This window comes from Callospermophilus lateralis, chromosome 1 (genome assembly GCF_048772815.1).
Source record: "Callospermophilus lateralis isolate mCalLat2 chromosome 1, mCalLat2.hap1, whole genome shotgun sequence".
Lineage (NCBI taxonomy): Eukaryota > Metazoa > Chordata > Mammalia > Rodentia > Sciuridae > Callospermophilus > Callospermophilus lateralis.
In genome coordinates, this window is record NC_135305.1 from 156,622,983 (window position 1) to 156,632,232 (window position 9,250).

Below are 9,250 nucleotides of genomic sequence, written 5' to 3' on the forward strand. Positions count from 1 at the left end.
AGGTCAAAGCCAGTGAGCGCACCTCTTTGTCTCAGCAATGTCCTGTCCACAGTGATAAAAGGAAGAGAACTTGTAAGCCACCCTGCTGGCGGTGCAGGACCAAGTGACACCTCCTCCCTTCCCCACTCTCCACAGTCCTGTCCCCCGCCCACAGCTTGGCACGTGAGAAGGAGGCAGATGGCTGCCCGGGTGTGAGAAGAGCCCCCCCCTTTAAAGCAATGTTTGCCCGGAACTTGTTCCACTCAGGATTTATTATTAGGAGCTGGGCAGATGGTTCTGGCATGTCACTTACCCTTCTGTTCCTTGTGTTCCTAAAGAAAAGGGGGCAAAGTGGCACTGGGGTGGTGTGTCCCCTTATGGGGTCAAAACAAAATGTGCCCCAGCTACAACTGTGGGTGGACCCCCACCCCTTTAGAGCAGGAGCCAGTGGCACTGAGTGACATATTTATCAGGGCATCACTTGAACCTCACCTGGCCTACTCAGAGGAGGGGGCAACACTGACTCTCTAAGCCCTATGGGCTGTGAGACTCCCTGAGTCCCCAATTCCAGACTCAGGAGCTAGTTCCTAAAGCAGAAATTCTAGCTTTGCCACCCATAGAGGAGGGGTCCCGAAATGTAGGGGATTAAAGCACTGGTTGTGTGGTTCACCAGATCTCAGCTCAAATTCCTCCACAACTACTAACGAGCCTTGGGCAAGTCCTTTCAGTTCTGCAGAGCTTCTGTTTCATCATCTGGATAATGGGGAAAATTCTAGAAGCCACCTTGCAGGCCATTATGTGTAAGGCACTGTTCCTGGCGCATAATAAGTGCTCAGTAAATGGGTTGTTCCAAATGGTGAAGTGTGGTGGTGATTGTCTCCTGGGGTTTGCAGGGTTCAGCATTCCCTATCTCCTGGTGAGGCCCTGAATTGCCTGTGAAAAGCTACACCCTCCCTCTCCCCTGCCCCTCAGGGGATCACTGCTTCCCACCAGTTTTAGGATTGGAACTATGACTCTATATCAACCAATCAGAATGCCAGATCCCTGCCCAATCTGCATAAGCCTAGCCATCTGGCCTAGTATTAGCTCAAGGGTGGTCACGTGACTCCTGCTCCGCTAAGCAGAGTGGGTAGTGGAATTGAAGCTGGAACACTCAGAAGGGAGAGACTTCGCTTCCTCCCATACCTGAGCCTAGGAGAATGAGGTTAGGGATGACTGAGAGCCATCTTGCCTCTGCAGGGACATGAGAATAAAGCTAATATGAAAAGAGACTGAATCTTGAAAACATCATTTAAGCCTCTGGATTTAGCCAAGCCTGAAGATGCCTCTGGGTTATGTCAATTACATGAATCAATGTTTTCCATTAAAGCAATCTGAGTTTTCTATCACTTGCCTCTGAGTGGTGAATCAGCCTTCAGGATGCTGTGGATAGGGGCTGGGGTTGTGGCTCAGTGGTAGAGCACTTGCCTAACATTTGTGAGCATTGGGTTCGATTCTCAGCACCTCATGTGAATAAATAAAATAAAGGGCCATCAACAACTAAAATAAATAAATAAATAAATAAAGATGCTGTGGTTAGGCTGGTGCGGTGCACATGCCTGTAATCCCAGCCACTCAGGCGACTGAGGCAGGAGGATCACAAGTTTAAAGGCAACCGTGAGGCCCTGTGTCAAAATAAAAAATAAAAAGGTCTGGAAATGTGGCACAGTGGCTAGGCAGCCCTGGGTTCAATCCCTGGTACCTAAATAAGTAAATAATGATAAAAATAGAAAAAAATAATTCTGTGAATGAAGCCCAGGATGAAGTAGAGGAAAGTCTCAACAAGGGAGAGAAGAACGGACAGGAGCTCACCAAAGCAGAGAGGAAAAGTGCAGAGGGAATTCTGGACCTAGAGAGCAGCCCAGGCAAAGGTGGAGATACAAGCGAATAAAAGGAGTGTTCAGAAGATGATCAGTACGGGAGTACAGATGGCCACAGCCAGTGGGGAGTGACAGGGTGACAGGCAAAAGATCAACCTGGAAACCCACTGCTCCTGGATAGCTGAACAGCCACCTCCCTGTCACTCAGAGTGGCCACCTGAGGTGGCTTCCAGCTACAGCTTATACTTTCCAGCTACTTGTGCATCCAGGCACAGACATGTGATGAATTCTCACCAATGGGATGGAAGCAGTCAACTTCTGGGCCATAACTTAAAGAAATGCATGTGATTCTTCCATTCTCTCTTCCCCAATAGGCGTTTATGGGAGACTGAGCCACAAGACAGATTCCCAAATCAAATTATGGAAGAAGTCACCTGGTAACCGTGAACACCCTCATTGGACTCCTATGAATGAGAAAATAACTTCTGTACACCATGCCAATGAAATATGAAGATTTATTTGTTATAGCAGCTGGAATGACTTAAGCTAGATAAATATCTTTCTTCCTAACATAACTTTAATGTTGTCCCCCCCTCCTCAGTGTATCAGAGGATGAACTGTGATTGGTTTCCAGTAATCATGGTAACTCCACCTCTCTTTATCAATGATTGGTTTAAAGATGGGCATGTGACCCAGCTCTGGCCAATGAGACATAAAGTCTATTCCTATTCCTTTGTGACAAAACAGAACTTTGTCCATGTTTCCCTCTCTTTCTTCTTTTTGAAAATTAGGGGGAAGGCACGATGGTCAGTGCTCTGGCAACCATGCAATGACCATGAGAAGAAATATCATTGTAACGCTGAGGAGTACAAAGAAAATTTTGGTTCTTATTAACAAGCTTTGCTATTGCCCCTTGTTGGAACTGCCTTCCTCCAGGCTGCTTGTTTAGTAAAATAATAAGTGTCACTATCGTGAAGGCACCCTCATTTCGTAACTTATTCATTACAGCCTAAAGCATTCCTAACTTACATGATCAGCTGCCTTGAAAATGACTTTCAGTCTGATAGGTAATGGGACAGTAGTGGATGGCAATGCAGGTTCTAGAAGGCTTGGGAGCTAACTGAATTTTAGTAAATCATCATTAAAGGAAAATATCTAATGTGGGGACATTCCCATAGGCAGGAAGGCAGGGTAAGGGCAATGGCTCCATGTCTCTACTGCTTCTGGATGAGCCCTGGAGGAGGGGCGCAAGCTGCAGCCGGATTTCCCTCACTGATAAGGTTTGGGTAAAGGAAACCTTTCATTCTAATGGGACCCCTTTCAACTCTGAGATTCTGTGCAGCTCAATTTCACCTTGTCCAGGGGCTCTCCTACGTCCCAAGGCTCTTTGGATCCTAAGTGGTTCTGGGATGCACTGGTTGCAGAGCGGGATTGGGTGCACCTGCCTTTCACGGGCAGTGTGCTTTTGCCTCACTGGGCTCAGTTTCCTCATCTGTAGATGGGAGTACCCACACCCACGTGGGGTAGTGTGTGTGAAGCCCTTAGCACAGCCTGCTCACGTGACGGATGAATGGTGCTTGTCTGACAGGATTATCCAGTGTCTGTTCCTGAGATCACTGGCTGTGCTGGGTATTATTCCCTGGGAGCTGGAGCTCTCTTTGCTGAGACATACATGCATACCCAGAACCAGGCTCCTCCAGGCTACTGCTTTCTCTTCAGCTTCCAGAGGCCAGCACAATCCTCCCCTTCTGGGGATAGGATTGCTCCCTGGGGATAGGTCCTCCCTCAGCCTCATAGCTGAGCCTTTGGAGGATGCCCCAGGTTTCCTGGTCCCCGTCTTAACAACCTCTCATTCAGAGTTCTCAAACTCACAGTTCAAGAATCCAATCCAACCAGCCTTCAAGAGTTGCAGAACATGAATGGGCATTGCCTTCTCTCCTGGCCACAAGCCCCACTCTGGCTGCTGCCTAAATGTGCCCTGCACTTCCCACATGTCCTATAATTGCTATTCCTGGGAGGAACCAAAGCCGGCCCACTTCTGCGGAGCAGAAAGTGCCAAGAAGTCAGAGCCTGGTCAGGCCACGTCAGGCCATAGTCCCCTGGCGAGCACCTGGTGAGCTCTTGGCAAATACCGGGTTTGAATGGATGGCATCCCCTCCAGGCTAGCTGAGGCAGGGTAGGCCGCCCCCTCCTTTGCTTCCAGATTCTAACAATCTGACTTTAAAGGATAAGCCAGGCCTGTGGAAGGTCCTGCAGGGACCCTGTCAGGCTCCTGTGTGGATTAGACTGAGCCGGGGCTGCAACTCAGGAATTGAACCTGCGCCTCGGGGACCAGCTAAACCGGGGTGCAGAAATACACACCATTAAAATAAGAATAATGAGGATCGTTATGGGAGGAAAATGGGAACGCGTCGGACGTTTTAGGAGTTCTTTACACACTGCAATTTACCTACGTCTGGTGGGGAACAGGCGGCTTTCCACGCTCAGGGCCCCTAGGTCCACGCGGGTGGCGGGCGGCCGCAGTGCTGCTTTCGTCCGGCAGGCGGCGCTGCGGCGGGGCGGGGCGGGGCACTCACCGGCCGCGGGTCCCACGACGCCAGCGCTTGCTGCACAGCAGCGCTGCGCCGCCCGGCCCGGCCCGGAGTGCGGGCGCCTCGGCCCGGAGCGCGCACCCTTGTGACACGCACAGTTTGCATTCTCCCTAGAAGGCGCTGCGGGGCGCTCCCCCCCCCCACCCGCGGCCCGACCTGCAGCTGCAGCGAGAGAGAGGGACCGGGGACACTCTCCTCCGAGACCTGCGGCGACCCCTTGCCAGGCGAGTCATGCCCAGACGGGCCCTCCTGACCCGGAGTGACCTCGTGCAACCACCAGCGCTCTTCTCAGTCCTAGGCCACTCTTACTGAGGATCCCGGTCCCCGGCCACGCCACTCTCCATTCCCGGTCCTCTTATCCACGCGCTCTCAGCGACCCTGCCTGGTACCAACTTCACGCGCAGTTAACCCAGCCCTGGTCCTGCTACTCTGCAAGAAAATTAAAAGTCGATTATAAAGAAAGAACTTCACCAGTGATTGGGAGTCTGCCTGTTGTTTTCCTTGGGGACCACCCCTCTCCTGCCCCTTGTGACCATGACACAGGAAACCCCGGTCAAGGGTGACTCAAGGTCAAAGGCGACTAATCCTGAGCATTTCACTGTGCTAACAGTTTGAAAGTTTAAAGATGAACGCTTTTCATACAATTGGCCCCAAAACACTTCCTCTGGGGCTAAATTCAATAATGACAGCGCTGTCAGGTATTAATGGAAGGTCCCGGTTTCCTAGGGCACTTTTGGGTCTGTGTGACTTCCACTTCACCTCCCAGCCCCCTGAGTGAATTGTAGCTGGGCCATAATAAGGGTTTCCACTCTCTTGTCCCTAAACTCCTAGGACAGGATGTATTTTGGGTTCAGAAAGGTCATACAGCACACATCAGGTGCCCCTGATGTTGCTGGCAGCCATGTTGTCACCATGAGGGATGTTACTGTGACAGTGTGGGTATAGGGTTTTGGATCAAGCACACAAATGATTCTGCAAGGAGACCTATGAATACTCACACCAAGTGGGATAAATAAAGATCACCAACAGCCCCCTGTCAGGCTTTGCCTCTAAATGATGATACAAGGTGTCATGGACACACGTTACCTTCATTTTAAAAATGAGGAGACTGAAGCTTGGAGAAAACAGCATGGCAGTTAGTGAAGCGGCAGGATTTGAACCCAGGGTCGCCTGTCTCTAAAGCCCCTTGCTTTACTCACCACCACGCTGGGTGAGCCTCAGCCCCCAGATGAGCGGCCCTCTGAAGGCTGGTCTCTCCAGTCTCTGGTGCATGAAGAGCAGTTCCTACCCTCAGTTGCTTGAGTGTGATGCACGTATTTCAAGTGTCAACGCCTGAAAGATGATGAAGTTCAGTTAGGTTCAGGAACTGTTAAAAATAGAGGAATTCACGCTCCGTGACTTCATGGGTTCAGATCTCAGCCCCCCTGCCGGGGAGAGTACAAGGCTTTTTAAATTAGAACATGCCAGAATTCATTCTGCTAAAGGGATCTTTAGCTCCATCAGCGGGGCCTGGAGCAGAATGAGATGCCAGCTTGCCAGAGCGGTGCGCCAGTGGTGAGAAATGTTGGCAAGAGCAGAAGCCTCGGAATGGAAGGGGAAATTAGCCAGGCTGCGGAGGGCCAGGCAGAGGCATCTGGGCGCAGACCAGGAAACCGATGCCTCTCTGGCTACCAGGACCAGGAACCCACGCAGACCAACTCAAGATGATGCTTTCAATCTTCCCAGCCCCTCTTCTCCCTTCTTCCTTTCCTAGCACACTCCGATTTGTTCAGGTCACTGTCCCCCTCCCATGTAACCTGTGTGCCCAGGAGCTGATTCCAGCCCACAGCTCCAGCCCCAACTCCATTGGCCAGCAGCCATTCCAGCTCCTCGCTCATGATTGGACCAAAGACCTAAGCGTACGCCAATCAGTGCATGGTCTTCTGCAGGAGACCGCAACTGGTCCAGGGAGATGCACATAACTGAAGGTGACCTCATTCAACAAGAAAGGTTGGTCCAGGATTGGAGAGAGATGCTTTTCTGGCTCCATGGAAGTCTGTGACTGCTGTTGTTGCTGGCAGCCCTCTTGTAACCATGAGGGAAGCCAGTGAGTGATGGAAGCCAACATATAATGGAGGAATGTGCTAGAGAGAATTACAGAACAATGTATCTAGAATCCTGATCATACCATGCCGCAGTCTTTCGGCTGGGCACAAATCACGAGTCTCCACACAGCTTGTAGATTCAAACAGCAATTCTTTATTCCCAAACTCACACCGGCCGTCTACAAACACGTTCTGGGGGAATCCACGTTCTCTTCCCAAATCCACACTCTGCCCTGATCCACTCTCTCCCAAATCCACTCCGCATGGGCTTCTGTCTCCCAAAATATACTGTCTGACCCTAAGCACTCAAGAGGAACTCAGCAGCAGGATACGCCCTATTCCAAAAGAGGAACACCCTAATCTCCTATTACTAAACCGCCCTATTCTAAAGGGGGAACACCCTAATCTCCTATTATGCTAAACTGCCCTATTCTAAAGGGGGAACACCCTAAACACGGATCCTGCCCTGGTCCTTGAGCAAGGTCACCTTTCAGAAGTCCTTCCACTAGACAGCATGGGAGTAAGCTGGCAAGGAATTTGTCATACCTACTTGGCTGATGGCTCCCAGCAATACCAGGCCTCAGACCACATATCTCTGCACTTCTTGTTATGAGAATTACTAAGTTTTCTTCTCGGTTAAGACAGAATGGATTATGTTTTCTTCTTCTTGCAGCCAAAACCATGGTGAAGTTTATGGATTCTAGGGTTCTATCTGGTAAGCAGGAGCAGGTTCCCATGAGCAGCAAGAACCAAGAACTAGAAAACTGAAACCAAAGCAGCTCCTCCCTCAAATTCTCTCCACCTGGCCTCTCCACCTGGCCTCTTTTTTTAAAAGGTTATCTTCTCTGCCTTCCCCTCTCCCTCCCAGCTTTCTCCTTATGAGTTCCATTCTGGAGCCCAGTTTATAAAAATGAAAAATCAATACTTTAATCATGACTTCCCAGGAAAGAGAATACAATTGTCCCAGCCTAGATCTTACATTGGCCCAATCATGTGGAGCCAGCAGCCATGGTCAGGTGGCACTAATGCCACCCTCCTCCCAGAATGTGAAAATAATCCTCAGAAAAGATGGAATGGGTGGACGAGCACTGTGTAGAAGAGAGGACACTGGAGTCCTCCCTCAGTTGCTGATGTGCTGTGTGCCCTTAGAAAATTGGTAGGACTCTCTGAGCCTCAATTTTTCAAGTCTGCCAGGACCAAGTTGGGAACTTTAAAGCCTGCAAAGATGGCGAAATATGTCATCCCATCTACTGAGGTAGGTGGACGACATAAAAAGGCAGAATGGAGCCAGGTGCAGTGGTGCACACCTGTCATCCCAGTGGCTCGGAGGCTGAGGCAGGAGGATCTCAAGCTCAAAGCCAGCCTCAGCAACAGTGAAGCACTAAGCAACTCAGTGAGACCCTGTCTCTAAGTAAAATACAAAATAGGGCTGGGGATGTGGCTCAGGGGTCAAGTGGTCAATCCCCTCCACCACCCCCCCAAAAAAAAGGGAAAAAAAGGACATAGACAAAAGGAAGGATGAGGAGACTGTAACTTTAATCCAAAGGCCTGGTCCTCATACCCTCACTCTCCAGATCAGTTTTTCTTCCAGGACTGTCACTCCCCAAACCAATTCCTCTCCTCATCCTGTCACCCCTAGATTTCTGGAAACCTGCAAATCTTCACTCAAAATCTTAAAGCTACTGAAAATTTACCACTCATCCATCCTGCGTTGAGGTCCCTCTCCTGGGGAAATCCTTGGAGCTCCTCGGTGATACTATGTCATTCCAAATAAAAGCCACACTGATCTATTTTATTTACTACATAAATAAGTGTCAGGCAGTCCGACTGGGTTCTGACTTCTGCCATCGAGATGACCAATCATTTTAAACAGACAAAGAAAGAAAACAAGCTCCAGCGTCCCACTTCGCAGGGCCCTCCTGAGGGCCACCCTCCAAGTTCCTGGCCATGATGTCACTCAGTCCTCCCTCCTGCTGCGGCTGATTGGATGACAGGAGGAGGTCTCACCAGGTTGGACCAATCAGAGTTTCTTTCCCTGGAAATGGAAGTGGACACAGAACACCCCCTGGGGCAGCAAAGGACTGAGGAGCCGGTGGTGAAGTGTCTGGCACTGGGGCTGAGAGACTGCGGGGTCAGGGCCAGGGTCACCATTTCCCACCCAGTGCCGCCAGACCTCTGCATCCTGGGATTCAACCAACTGTGGATGGAGAACGTTCTAGAAAAGAATCCTGCCTGTACTGGGTGTGCACAGGCTTTTTCTTACCATCATTCCCTAAACAAGGCAGTGTGACCACTGTATTAGGTCTTAGGATTAATCAAGAGGTGATTCAGGTACCTGAGAGGATTGCGAGGGCACATGCGCACATACTGTTTCCTGGGAAGGACTTGAGCATCACGGATTTTACTATCTGATGGAGGAGGGGTGCCTCGAATTCATCCCTTAAGGAACACTGAGGGACGATGGAATGCCCCACTGTGGCCACAAGAGCTGACCATGCTCAAAACTCTTCCCTGGTGTCTTCCTTGCTAATAGTGCCCTGAGTCACATTCAGGCTGAGTGGAGGACCCTGAATCATAGATCTGAAGGTCCCAAAGAGGCCAGCAGAGATCCTGAGGGTCAATGAGACAAGAGAGGAAGTCTATCCATAGGTCTGGGGACAGCGGCACTGGCCAAACGTCCAGTGCTCAGAGTCCAAGGCATAAACTGAAGGGCCTGGGGATTTGAGTTCTGATCCTG